The sequence below is a fragment of the Heterocephalus glaber genome, unplaced genomic scaffold (genome assembly GCF_053883595.1).
Source record: "Heterocephalus glaber isolate CG9 unplaced genomic scaffold, H.glaber_assembly_v1.0 deba00001610, whole genome shotgun sequence".
NCBI lineage: Eukaryota > Metazoa > Chordata > Mammalia > Rodentia > Bathyergidae > Heterocephalus > Heterocephalus glaber.
Genome location: NW_028258381.1, coordinates 28008657 through 28023903, shown reverse-complemented (window position 1 = coordinate 28023903; position 15247 = coordinate 28008657). Strand labels below are relative to the sequence as shown.

General features: G+C 38.3%; 1 protein-coding gene and 1 pseudogene across 1 annotated transcript in view; both read left to right on the top strand.

Moving 5' to 3' along the window:
* Positions 1 to 15247, top strand: part of Sugct (succinyl-CoA:glutarate-CoA transferase) — a 743994-nt gene that overhangs the window by 535015 nt on the left and 193732 nt on the right. The gene's annotated exons all lie outside the window — the stretch shown is intronic.
* The window catches only part of LOC106008970 (transmembrane 9 superfamily member 2 pseudogene), a 29909-nt pseudogene continuing 25188 nt past the window's right edge, over positions 10527 to 15247 (top strand).

Below are 15247 nucleotides of genomic sequence, written 5' to 3'. Positions count from 1 at the left end.
TTGCCCATCTACAACCTTCCCCTAATCTCACATTCCTTGTGCCTATCTCCTTTCATTGTTCTTCACTGGCAAACCCCCAAGTCTGGTCAAAACCTAACATTTACTTATGCCACACCTGTGTCTATTAAGCTGCCATTACTAGCAAAAAAATCCTTCACTGACAGGAACTATTATTTCCCACCACTCATTTTGTTACAGTGGAAAGTAATTCTTTTTCCTAAAACCAACCTCTTCACTTTTTTCTTAGATCTCATCTCTTGTGCTTTCTGAAGGATTTGGCTCTTACCATGATGCCTTGTCTTTTCTCCTGTCTATCTGGTCATTCCCACTGGCAAACAAACATACGGAAATATCACTAATTTTAAAACAAAATCAGAATCCTCTTATGATGCACCTTTCAAGTGCTATCACACTTTTGGCTCTTTTTCATAGAAAAATATGAGCATATTATTTACCTTTATTGTTCTTATTTTTCACCTCTCACTTTTTTCTCAATATACTGAAATTGGCATCTGACCCCTCAAGCTTCACTAAAGCAGCTGGTATGAAGATAACTAATGATCAGTGTCTCATCGATGCAGTCTCTCCTACAGAGACCCAGCATCTCAGCAGCATCCATGGTTCAGCCTTCCTTCTTAGACAACTGTCTTTTCTGGGTTCCTGCAGCACAACATCCTCTTGGATTTCCTCCTTCTCTCTCTCCTTTGCTGGCGTCTTGTTTTCTGCCATGTTGTAGATACTTCAGCCATGTTCTCTGGTTTGGTGGTCTTATCCAGTTTGAGTCTCTTACATCTCTATTGGGTTTCTAGATAGGTATTTCAAAACTAACAGACAAAACACAGTTATTTGTTCTTTTCTAAAAGTATTTTCTCCTTACCCCAAAGCAAAATTTTCCCTTTGGAGCAAATGGTCCCATCAAAGGCCCAGATTTTCCAGGTAAAACCCAAGGAAAATTCTTAGGTTTTTTCTTTTCCAATGCCTCACATTCAACCCATTAAGAAATAATGATGGGGCATGCCCTACCGAGGTCCTAAGTCACACAGAATACGCCAAATCAGCCTGCTGCAGATAGGCAGGTTTGTGCACGCCCTACTGAGGTCATGAGTCACGCGGAAGACTCCAAATCACCCCCACTGCACACAGGCAGGTCTGCTCATGGCCTACTGAGGTCCTGAGTTGCACAGAACACACCAAATCAGCCTGCTACAGACAGGAAAGTCTGTGCATGCCCTACCAAGGTCCTGAGTCCTGCAGAAGACACCGAATCACCACGCTGCAGACAGGCAGCAACCTGGTTCCACACTACAAAGTTGCAGAGGACACCAGACCACCAGATCAAGGAAATGAGTCCTGCTATTCCCGTCCCAGAGGTAGGGGCTTCTGAGTCATCGTACCACTGCTCCTGGTCCAGAGGAAGGGGCTTTTGGGCCACCTTTGGTCCCACAGCTCCTAGCCCAGAGGGACAGGCTTCTGAGCCACCATCCCACTGCTCCTGGTCCAGAGGAAGGGGTTTCCCGGCCACCATCCCTCCCGCTACTCCCAGGCCACAGGAAAGGGCTTTTGGGTCACCATCCCTACCACTGCTCCTGGCCCCTGTCCGACCTCACCCAGCTCAGAGGAGGTAATTCGTGCAGGCGCTAACAGCCTCCCACCCCAGTGGAAATGAGAAAACATATAAATAAGTCTCAAAACCAGACTTCCAGATCACCTACAGCAACCCCAAAGGGAAAGGAGATGGAACACTCTGATACTCAACCACCTGGACCCACTGAAATGGCAACAAAAGGGGATCTGGAAAAAATGAAATCAGAAATAATTTCTCAGATAACAGGAGAAATTGTGCCCCTAGTACAAGACATGATTAATAAATCTAGAGAGGAGCTCAGGAACATGATGGAATCCCAACATAAGAAACAAATGGAATCCATAAAACAGATTCAAATAGATTTCCAGGACATGAAAAACTCCATTGAAAGTCTACATAGCAGAATGAGCCAATGTGAGGACAGAATTTCAGATAAGATTGCAATTAGTGACCAGGAAAAGAAAAATTGCTTCAAAATTATAAGGGACCATGAGAAATCAATCCAGCATCTGCTAGATGATGCAAAGAATAATAACATAAGACTGATCAGGCTCAATGAAGAAACAGGAGACAGTGGAGATGACATGAAAAATCTCTTCACAGAAATAATGGCAGAAAACTTCCCAAACAGGGGAAAAGAACTTGACATACAGATAAGTGAGGCATATAGGACTCAAAATAGCCTTGATCAAAAAAAATCTACACATAGGCATATAATTGTTAAGATTCCAGAAACTCAAGAGAAGAACAAAGTTCTACAAGCAGACAGAGAAAAGAAACAAATCACATACAAAGGAAAGCCCATGAGAATCACAGCAGACTTTGCAACACAAACCATCAAGGCAAGAAGAGCTTGGAGTGACATATTCCAAGCCCTAAAAGAAAACAGCCTCCAACCCAGATTGATGTACCCTGCAAAACTACCTTTCAAAATTGATGGAGAAATAAGATACTTTCATGACAAAGAGCACCTTAGGAATTTCGTGAATACCAAACCAGCACTCCAAAGAATTTTACACAATATCCTAGGAACAGACATTGAGGATCACAACCCCAGGAAGCAAAGCAGAATGAACCCATCTGGCATGACAAGAAATTAAATGTAAAGGGGAGAACCCAACAAAAAGAAAAAGTCATGGCAATGACAAGTCAATACGTTTCAGTTATAACCATCAATGTTAATGGTCTCAATTCACCAATCAAAAGAAATAGACTGGCAGAATGGGTCAAGAAGCAAGATCCAACAATATGCTGCATACAAGAAACACATTTAATTCAAAAGGAAACTCATAGACTGAAAGTTAAAGGGTGGAAAACAATACTCCATGCGACAGGAACCCCCAAAAAAGCAGGAGTAGCTATCCTCTTTGCAGATCAAGTAGATTTCAAACTAACATTGATTAAGAGAGACAAAGAAGGACACTACATCCTCGTAAAGGGAGGAATCCATTAGGAAGAGATGACAATCATAAATATCTATGCACCAAACACTAGTGCACCCAACTATATAAAACAAATACTAACGGACATGAAAAGTCATATATGCACTAATACAATTGTAGTGGGGGACCTCAACACCCCACTGTCACAAATAGATAGATCAACTAGACTAAAAATAAGTAATGAAATACTAGAACTCAATCGAACTCTTGAACAAATGAACTTAACAGATGTTTACAGAATCTTCCACCCCACAAAATCAGAATACACATTCTTCTCAGCTGCACATGGGTCATTCTCCAAAATAGACCACATACTCACACATAGAACATGCTTAAGTAAGTGCAAAGGAATTAAAGTTATCCCCTGTATATTATCAGACCATAGTGTGATGAAATTGGAGATCCATAGCAAAAGAAACTGGAAAAATTTCATAAACATGTGAAAATTGAACAACACACTTCTGAATAACCAATGGGTCACAGAGGAAATTAAAGAAGAAGCCAGACAGTTCCTTCAATTAAGTGACATTGACAGTACAACATATCAAAATCTATGGGACACAATGAAAGCAGTCTTACGAGGGAAATTCATAGCAGTGAATATGCATGTTAGGAAAACAGAACGAGCCCAATTAAACAACCTGATGCTGCACCTCAAGCTTCTAGAAAAAGAAGAGCACACAAGGGAGGAAGTTATAAAGATCAGAGGAGAAATCAGTGCAATGGAGACTAAGAGAACGATACAAAAAATCAATGAAGCCAAGAGTTGGTTCTTTGAAAGAATCAACAAAATTGACAAACCTTAGCCAACCTTGTTAGAAAAAGGAAAGAAAAGGCCCAAATCCATGCAATTAGGAATGAAAAGGGTGAAATTACAACAGACCCAGCAGAAATCCAGAGGATCATCAATACCTACTTCCAGAACTTATATGCCAATAAGATGGACAACACAGAAGAAATGGACAGATTCCTAGATACATATGAATTACCAAAGTTTAATGAAGAAGACCTAAAAATTCTGAACAACCCAATATCAACCATTGAAATTGAAAATGTAATGAAAAACTTATCAACTCAGAAAAGCCCGGGCCCTGATGGCTTCACTGCTGAATTCTACAAGACATTTAGAGAGAAACTGATGCCGCTACTGTTTAAACTCTTCAATGAAATTGAAAGGGAAGCAATCCTCCCAAATTCATTCCTGGAAGCAAGCATCACCTTGATCCCCAAAGCAGAAAAAGACCCAACTGAAAAAGAGAACTATAGGCCAATCTCACTAATGAACATAGATGCAAAAATCCTTAATAAGATACTGGCAAACAGAATGCAGAAGATCATCAAGAAGATCATAGACCCCGATCATGTGGGATTCATCCCAGGGATGCAGAGATGGTTCAATGTATGAAAATCAATCACTGTAATACACCATATCAATAGAGCCAGGGACAAAAACCATATGATTATCTCAATAGATGCAGAAAAAGCATTTGACAAAATCCAACATGCATTTATGATAAAAACCCTACAAAAATTGGAATGGATGGTCTCTACCTCAAATTGATAAAAGCCATCTATGAAAACCCAACAGCCAGTATCATACTAAATGGTCGAAAACTGAAATCTTTCACACTAAAATCAGGAACAAGACAAGGATGTCCACTATCACCACTCTTGTTCAATATAGTTTTGGAAACATTAGCCATGACAATTGGACAAGAGAAAGAAATAAAAGGAATAAAGATAGGAAATGAAGAAGTCAAACTGTCATTCTTTGCAGATGCCATGATACTCTATATAGAAGACCCCAAGAACTCCACCAAAAGTCTTCTAGACTTAATAACCAAGTTCAGTCAAGTAGCTGGTTACAAGGTCAACACACAAAAATCAATAGCTTTCCTCTACACGAATGACAGACTCACTGAGAGAGAAATAGGACAAACAATTCCTTTCACAATAGCATCCAAAAAACTGAAATACCTAGGAATCAACCTAATGAAAGAAATCAAAGACCTCTTCTCTGAAAACTATGGCACTCTGAAAAGAGAGATTGAAGATGATATCAGAAAATGGAAAGACATCCCCTGCTCCTGGGTAGGAAGGATTAATAGAGTGAAAATGGCCATACTTCCAAACCTGCTATATAGATTCAGTGCAATTCCAATTGAGATCCCAGCCACATACTTCATAGACCTTGAGAAAACAATCCAAAAATTCATTTGGAACAAGAAGAGACCCAGAAGAGCAAAAGCAATTCTAGGTAACAGAGACATGGCAGGGGGTATCACAATCCCCAACCTGCAACTCTACTACAAAGCTACTCTGATAAAAACAGCATGGTACTGGGAAAGAAACAGACCTGAGGACCAGTGGAACAGATTAGAAGATGCAGAAGCAGCACCAGTCACACTCAGCCATCTCATCTTCAACAAAGGAGCCAAACACCCTCACTGGAGGAAAAAGAGCCTCTTTAATAAATGGTGCTGGAAAAATTGGGTTTCAACTTGCCAAAGATTAAAACTAGACCTATATCTCTCACCATGCCCTAAACTAAAATCAAAATGGATTAAAGATCTAAATATTAAAATAGGAACTCTGAACCAGTTGGAACAGAGGTTAGGTAGAACTCTTGAAGACATCGGTGTAGGAAAAGCTTTTATGAACAAAACCTCAGTTGCCCGTGAACTAGCACAAACAATCAACAAATGGGATCTCTTCTTATTAAAAGGCTTCTGCACAGCAAGAGAAACCACCAGCAGTGTGAGGAGACAACCCACAATGTGGGAAAAAATCTTCACCTGCTTTTCCTCAGACAAAGGTCCACTATCTCGAATCTATAAAGAACTTCAAAAGATCAGACCTCCCAAATTTAAAGACCCAATCCAAAAATGGGCATCTGAAATGAACAGACATTTCTCCGACAAAGAAGTAGAAATGTCAAATAAATACATGAAAAAATGTTCAACATCACTGGTCATTCGAGAGACGCAAATGAAAACAATGCTGAGATTCCACCTCACACCAGAAAGAATGGGTGCTATCATGAAATCAACCAATAACAAATGCTGGTGGGGCTCTGGGGAAAGAGGAACCCTTCTCCATTGCTGGTGGGAGTGTAGACTGGTGCAACCACTGTGGAAATCAGTATGGAGATACCTCAAAGAACTAGGACTGGAAGTGCCATTTGACCCCACTATTCCACTGTTGAGGATCTTCCCCAAAGAATTAAAAGAATCATACCACAGTGATATATGTGCACCCATGTTCATAGCAGCACAGTTTGTGATAGCTGAAACTCGGAAACATCACAAATGGCCATCAACTGGAGACTGGATCAAGAAAATGTGGGTTTTTTTCATAAATGGGGTACTACTCAGTCATAAAAAATGAGAAATTAGAGACATTTATAGATAAATGGATGCACACTGATGCGATACTTTTAAGTGAAATAAATAGGACACACATGTATAAATACCAAATAGTTTCTCTGGTGTGAGAAACTGAAAGTGTAAGTAAAGACTAAAATGTATAATAGATAATGTGAAATAGGAAGAAAAGGGGCAAGGAGGAAAGAAGTGTGCGGGGTAGGGGAACGGAAAGAAGGATATGGAATTAGTATGAGAAAATGGAAAAATAGGAACAAAATCTTTGTAAATAGGGAAGAATGGAGGGCTTGAAGGGAGGGCTGGACAAGGGTGAAAAATAAGAACCAAGAGAGGCTATGTAAAGGTGCAAATTTCCAACCATGAATGTGATTATATTGTATACCTAAAATGTACCAATGATTAGAATGAATAATTGATAATGCAATATAGGAAGAAAAGGTCCAAAGGGGTAGGGGCAGTGGGAGGGGCAGGGGAAAGGAAAGAAGGGAAAGGAAAAATGATGAGAAATGTAAAAAATGGAAATAAAGTCTTTGTAAATAGGAAACGGTGGAGGGGGTGAAGGGAGGGCTAGGAATGCAGAAAAAATAAGAACTAAGATGCATCATGTAAAGGTACACGTTCCCAATGAGAAATGAAATTGTGTTGTATACCTAAAATGTATCAATAAAAGAATTTAAAAAAACAATTAAAAGGATTTATTGCAGTTTCTCTCTAACTGGAGACTTGCTAAAATCACCTAGGGAGCATTCAGGGAATATAAATGTGATGATCCAACCCAGACTTCTTTAAGTGGAAATCTCTGGAGCTGAGTTTCAGGTATCAAAACTTCTCAGAAGAATTGAATAGGCAGCCAGGGATGAAACTACCAATTTATTGACTATGTCACTGAAAGATTCTGCATCATGCAGGCTCTGTATGTGATGAAATAGGGCTTTGACTCTGACTATCTGTTCTCAATGTGTTTTTGTTCTCAGATGGTTTCCTTCAAGGTCACCAAACTGCCACTGGCAGGAATCAGGGCTTCATGCTTCTTCAGCCACCTCCAGAGGAGAAACAGCGTATTCTGTTTCAGTCTGACTGGGTCTTTGGAGGACATTGCTTATCCCTGTTAATCATTGGGTGTGGACAGCTTTGAACTTGGTTTACATGTCCGTTCACAAACCAATAATGATGATGAGGGTTGGAGGAAATCTGAATGGCTCACGCCAAGTGAGGCATATCTCTGAAGCTATAGGTGGCATTACTCCCTTCCACATTGTTGGGCTTTTGCAAAGTGGGAGAGGTTTATATGAAATCTCTTGGTATTTAACTCAATCAGTTTTGGTATTATCTATTTATATACTGATAAGTATGTAAATGCAGAAAATAGTAAGAAAGTAAGAAAGGAGGGAGGGAGAGAAGAAAAGAGAGGGAAAGGAAAGGACCAAGGAAAAAGTAAGAAAGGATGCAGAGAAGGAATTGAAAAACCATCTACGAAAAGGATGCTACACTGGATTGTGTTTGCAAAGAAGATCACTTTGAGAACTCATTTGAGGCTTAGAGCATAAGAAGGAACTTTACCTATAAAGAACTTTCCGGGTAGAGGAATAACCAATTCAGACTTAGATGTGAGAATTACTTTGGCATTCTCAGAGAAGGCCAGCATTACTAGAAGTGGTTCAGATAGACAGAGGTAACTTCATATGGAGCCTTATGGGCCAAGATAAAAACCCTGCGTATTTCTTCATGTGCAGCAGAAAACAACTAGAAAATTTTAAGCAGTATATAGTACTTAAATTTGTACTTTTATAAGGAAATTTCCAGCTGATGCCTGGAAAAGGAATTATAAGAAGGAAACCTAGAGGTGGATAGAACAATTTAGATATGATAAGTATGATAGGCTGAGTAGGAGATGAAGGTGCCTTAGGTGAGGGTCCCATCAACATAGAGAAGGAGCTGATTCAGGCTCTATGTAGAGGATGATCTGATGGGACTGTCTACTTCCTCCACTGGAGGACTTGGAACACACATCTCTTATTTAAGCTTAGATCATGATGCTCATAATCTTAACTTAATTGAAAGCTTTTTTTCTATGACATTATTTTCTCATAAACGTAATTATAAATGGCTAGCTAATTTTTCCTTATATGTATATTGCAATTATTTAATCAATAGTCTATTGTTGAACACCCTGAGGAATGCCTATATGTAAGGGGATAACAAAGAAAGTAAATATCACAAAGCACACTAAAAATATCTGGCCACTGGGGCATGGTGGTGCACACCTCTAATTCCAGCATTCTGCGAATCTGAAGCAGGAGGGTTGAAAGTTCGTGCCCAGCCTGAGCAATTTAATAATTTAGAAAGATGCTGAATTTCTTATATTGTAAAAATTTTTAAAATGGTGGGGATGTATCTCAGTGAGAAGACCCTAGGTTCAACCCCCAATACAAAAAACAAAATAAATAAATAAAAAGACTGGCCAGAGAGAAGAGAAAAACTACAAAACCCTAGGAATAGTAAAGCCGGGTGAAAACAATGTTTCAAGAAGAAAAAGGTTTTCACTTGATCCTCTTCCTATTTGAAAAAGATCTATCTCCTTGCTTCCTATTTTCTATATTTTATTTTGCTCTTTACTTATATTTTTAGTTTGTCATATAAGAGAAAACATGTGAAATTTAAATTTGTATATCTGATTTCACTTAACATTATGCTTTCAATGTGTGGGAGGGGAAAGAAAGGAAATGTAAAAAGAATTGAGATGTGTTATGTACATGTACCAACTTCCCATTAGGAATGTAACCACTATGTACTCCAAACATGTACTAACAAAAATAACAACAAGAAAAGAAGAAAGGAGTTTTCCAGAAGGATGAGAGTTACAGAGAGGTCAAGTTAGAGAAGGGAAGAAAAGTATCCATTGGTTTCACATTCCAGAAGTCACTGGGGAGAAAGAAATGCTTTAAAAAGTATGGGGACCAAAGGCATTTTGTGTTTTGCACTGGATGGGGGAAGGCTAAGGAATGGAGGCAGGGTAAAAACAACTCTTCAAAGAATCTGGGCAGGGTAGGGTGAAGATAAGATGCAAGCAAAGGATATGGGAATTATCTTTTATTTATTTTGAACTTAATACTTTATTTTTTGCATAGACCTGCTAATAAGCATAAATATTGAGGTTGATAACTGAGATGAGAACTAACTGATGGATAGAGACTCCAGCATAGTATGAGGGGAATAGGATTCAAAGCACAGTTTGAGGAAAAGAGCCTTGGAGGGGAGGGGAAATGCTCTTACTTATGGGAAGAAGGAAGGGTATAGGTGGAGATGAATGAAAGTTTTTTGTTTGTTTGGTAGATGATAGGATATTGAGGGGTTTCATGTGTAGGTTTCCCTTTTTTTCTGAGGAAAGATAAGCAAGGTTGTTTTCAAAGAATGAGGAACGATGTGAGTGAGTAGTGGGAAGACCAGTGACTTTGGGAACAAGCTTCTTGTGAGGAATGGAAAAGGAAAACAAACCAAGGAAACTACGTGTAATTTTGGTTTAGTGATGAGTGTCCAGTTGACTTTAGATGTCATGAGTTTATGTTCTCCATGATTGTGTGATTCTCCCCAACACTATGCAGCAACATTAGTGTAGAATAGGATGTATCAGATATTTACTTTGATCCAAATTCATAAGTTTATTGGGCAGATTTAACAGAAGGAAATGGGTAGGTGAAATGGAGTAATGTAAAGAGAAATGTCAACATGGTGGATCAGGGACTGTCAATGGAAAGGAGAGACACTGATGAGGAAAATAAAATGGGTGAAAGTATTGAAGGTTTTAATAAGATAGGAAAACAAGTGTGGTGAGTAACCAGAGAAAAAATAGAAGACTAATGTTTAGAATATAAGTACACTTGATATCTGTGAAATTGGAACACTGTATAGTCACAGGGTAATTTTTTAGCCTTGGTTTCAATGCTCCTTGTTAACTTTATAACTGAGACTTCTTTGTTCCTAAATTAAATCTCAAAGTTTTAGAATATAAATAGTATGTGTGCCATAAGAGAATACTGAAGAGTGGGTTATTTATAAAGAAAAGACATTTATTTCTTCCAGTTCTAGAGGTGGGTAAGTCCTTTGCTGAAAGCCTTCATGAGGCATCATCCTATGACAGAGGGCAAAAAGGCAAGAAAGGAGAAGGAGCTAGCAGGCAAGAGAGGGCCAAGTTCACATTTAAAGTACAATCAGGTAATTGACCAACTCCATAGTAATGACATGAATCTAATCACGAAAGCTGTGTCCCAGGACTTCATCAACTCTTATTAGACCCCACTTCCCAGCACTGTTGCATTGAGATTAAGTTTCTAACACATTAACTTTCATACCATAACACAATGAATCTTAAATTGACTCACATTATATATATGGGTGACTGATACACTAATTTTCCATACTTTAGAATCCTTTTGTGTTGTCTTCACATGAGAATTCTAATTTGGCTGAGTTCAGAAATTTACTTTTTATTTCTATTTTCTAACAACTCTGGAATTTTATGGTTTCCTGGTATTTGTTGTTTCATTCATACTAATTTTTGTTTTATTCCTTCACAGATAACCTTTTAATTTTTACATGGATAGTTGTAGATTTATTATATGTAATTAAAATATTTGCCAAAATACTTTTAACTCGTAGATCTTTGCATAGATTTATTTTCTGAAACAGAGAGTTTACTTTTAAAAACAGTCACCATTGGAGATTTCTGCTTCCACAAAGATAGAATAAATGCATTTTCCTCTATTCCTTTTTCTAAGGACAACTAAGACCCCTAGATATTATATATAAATGAAACATAAGAAGGATTTGAATAGTGAAGAGAAAAGGGAGGCTGGCTAAGGCTAGAGATCTCATGATCAAGAAGCAGTATGATGGTGAGGTCTTTGGGTTTTCTTTTTGAGTTGGAGCTTGGAGGTGTAGAAAGTGGTAACACAGAAGCAAAAATGGGCCACAGACTACCAAATCCCCAAGAAAAGCCAGCTCCTTCTAGCCAAAGAACCAAGAAAGGGAAAGCCTAGTGAGGTAAAAATCTTTAAGAGATAATTGCTCTACTGTAGCCAAACACCACTGAAAAAACTATGGCTTCATCCTAGCCAAAGGCTAGATTGGGAACTTGGAGTTCTAGTCTGGCCAGGTGGCAGGGAGATGCTTAAAGTCCCTGGGAAGGTAATATCAAAGAAAGTCAAATAGGGAGCCACACATATCAGTTAGCTGGAGACCACTCAGGGATCCTGGACTTCTGCTATGATCTGTATGTTTGGCCCCTGGAAAACTCATGTTAAAATTTAATTGACATTGTGAAATTTAATTGGCAGTGTTAGGGAGAGGAGCTTTAAAGAGGTGACCAGATACATTAATGCTGTTTTCAAAGGAATGGGCTAGTTACTGCAAGAATGAGTGGTTATAAAATTGGCCCCCTTTCTTTCTCTCCCTCTCACCTTCTTTCATGGGATAATGCAGCAGGAAGGTCCTCACAGGATGCCTAGCAGATTCTGCCATTATGTCTTGCACCTTCCAGCTCCAGAACTATGAGCCAAATATCTTTTTTTCTCTGTAATTACCCAGTCTGTGGTATTCTGTTACAGAAACTGAAAATGGATGAAGACATCTATTTCCATCCTTAGTGGTGTCAGTGAAGGCCACAAGAGGAAAAATAAAGATATTCTTTCTTCCCTTTTATTCAGGGAGATTGTTTTATTAACCTTCCCATTGCTGGGACAAAATACCTGAAACCTGCAACTTAAGGAGAGGTTTATTTTGGCTCAGTTTCAGGGGTTACATGTTCCCATCAACTTGAACCATTGGAGATATATGCATGACTGTCCCATCCATGGCTTGTATCACCCAATGGAACTGTCCCACGCTGGCTGATGGGACAGTCATGCATGTACCACTGGTGGTTCAGAGGCATGTGGCAGCCAGAAATATGAATTATGGCCCTGTAGTGAATATGTTGATTATGGTCAGCTGGCTCACCAGCAGAAATGGCATGATGGAAGAGCCTGCTGAAGGAAATCTGTTCAACCCATGGCACCCAGGAAGAAGAGCCAGAGCAAGAAATACACCCTCTAAAGGGACACCCCCAGTGACCCACCTTTTCCAACTAGACTCCACTTCCTAACATCACATTTGGCTAAGAACTCATCCATGGATTAATCCACTGAGTATAGCACTCCATATCCAATCACCTGAACACATAAGGGGCCCCAGCTCTGAACACATGAGATTTTGGGGAACATTTTATATCCAAATCATAATGGAGGTCTTAGTGGAGGACAACTGAGAAACCAGAACTGCCTCTACAACTCAGCAGTCATGATGGGGTCCCTCTGTCCAGCCAATGAAGGTCAAATGGGGGAGCTAGTCTTTTAGTCTCATTTGGCAATAATGGAGTGGTTCTACTGACTTAGAGAATATCTCAAATTTCATGAAAAAAGACATTAAATAAAAGCAACAGAGGGCTGGGGATTTAGCTCAGTGGTGCCACTGCCTGCCTCGCAAGCTCAAGGTCCCAAGTTCAATCCCTGGTACCAAAAGAAAAAAAAAAAAGCAACAGAGATGATAGACATACTAGAATTATCTGATAAATATTTTAATGCATCCGTAATTAAAATTCTTCAATTAGTAATAATTAGCTTAAAAAAAATAAAAATCATAGTAAAGAAATAGAAAATCTCAGCACAGAACTAGAAAATATAAAAAGAGCATATTTTAGAACTGAAAAATACAATAAAAAATAAAAATAAAAAACAAAAGTACTCAGTGGATGGATTTAACAGCAGAATGGTGGGAACAAAGCAATGAACTTGAAGACAGAACAAAAATCACCATAAGGGATAACAGAGAGAAAATAATTGGACAAAAATAGGACTTGTGGGATATTACATTTTTGTTATTGGAGTATAGGGAAGGGTGGGTTGAAAAAATATGAGATAAGTTGTGGTTAAAATTCCCAAAATTTGGTAAGATAATTCCATGTAGATAGAAGTTGAGACAATCCTAAGAAAAACCCTAAAGATATCCATGTCAAAAGACATCATACTTCTGAAAATTGGAGATAAAAATATCTTGAAAGAAATTAGAGAAAAATAACACTTCACCTATAGAGGAAAAACAATTTGCACACCAAGAGCTTTCTCATCAGAAATTATGGGAGTCAAGGATGTTTTCAGTATTTAGATTAGACAAAAATATCTTGGACTTGACATTAAAGCACAGAGAAAGATGGTAAATTGAATTTCATCAAAATTAAGAACTTTTCTTAATGAAATACTTTATGAAAGGGTAAAAAGACAAGCTACATAATTCAATAGGTAGAGACAAACTATGACCCATGCAATAACTTGTATGGATAGTCAGGAAATTATGCCAAAAGAAAATAAGCCAATCTTAGGATGTCATAGATGAAAAGATTTCTTTGATATATACATTTTGAAATGACAAAGTTGTAAAAATGGCGGCTAGGTTAATGGATTGCCAGAGTTTAAGGAGAAGGTACACTAAAGGGGGAAGTGGGTTTGAGTATTAAAGAGCAAGGTGAGGAAACTTTCTGGGCATGAAAATGGGGGCAAGGGATTGGGTCTCATCTGGTGATATGATGTATCATTGTGGGTGTGCTGGTTTTGAAATTGAACTATGGTTTTATAAGATGTTTCCAATGAGGGAAACTGGGTGAAACTTACACTGGATCTCTGAATTATTTCTTACAAGTACAAGTGAATGTACAATCATCTCTAAATAAATATTTTCATAAAAATCAATTTCAGGGGCTGGGGATTTAGCTCAGTGGTTCCGCCACCTGCCTTGCAAGTGCAAGGTCCTGAGTTCAATCCCCGGTACCAAAAAAAGAAATTAATTTCATTGAGCTATTGTTTACACACAATGAAATGCATCTTTTTCATGTGTGCAATTTGGTGAGTTTTGACAAATGAATACAAATACTACGTAACTATTAGAATATTTCACCCTCCCCCTCCAGTTTTCCTCATGCACCTTTGTATGCTGCCTTCTCCATCCCAGATCTTGGGAACCTGCCTTCTGTCACTGTAAATTACTTTACCTTTTTTTGTTTTTTTTTTTTTTTACAATGTCAGTATTTGCTTTTAAACTACATGTTGCAAGCTCTGTTGAGATTAGTAACATATAACAATAACAAATAACAAATCACTTCAGTAACAAATCCTGCTTTTGTTCCATTTGTCCTTGTTTCTTCTTTTAAAAATTCTGTTCTTTTACAGATTTAAATTGCGAATCTCTGTCTACCATATCTGTTATCTTTTCTTCCAGATCATTTTCAGTTCTCGGTTTCTGCACTCTATGTAATGAGAGAACACCTTATCTTTGCCCTTAAATCACAGATTTGCTTTCTGTTGAGTGATATGTTTGTTACTCTCACCAATATAGATTCTAATACTGCTCTGTACTAAATCTCTCTTGAAGACTCCTTATGTGCTCTGCCTCTTTCATTGTGCTCCAACTCTCTACTCTCATAGCCTCTCATAATTTAGTTTCTTCCTCTTGGACACCACTCTATCTCCTCACCATCACTCCCCCTGAACCACTAAGTCTTAAATCTTGCCTCAAAATCATCTTTCCTTTTTTTCTTAGAATTTAAGAATGAAACTCTCTATGAGGAGTGTGTGGTTCTGTTTAAGGGCACTCTGTAGAGCCGAAGAGTATTGTATAACATAAAATGTCTGTGGCTGAAGTTCAACACACATACATGGAGGACATACAATTCATAAATTTATTTTATATTCACCTATCACATAATAAATATGAGGGGATTAACTGGATTATATTTTTTTTCATGTGCAAAA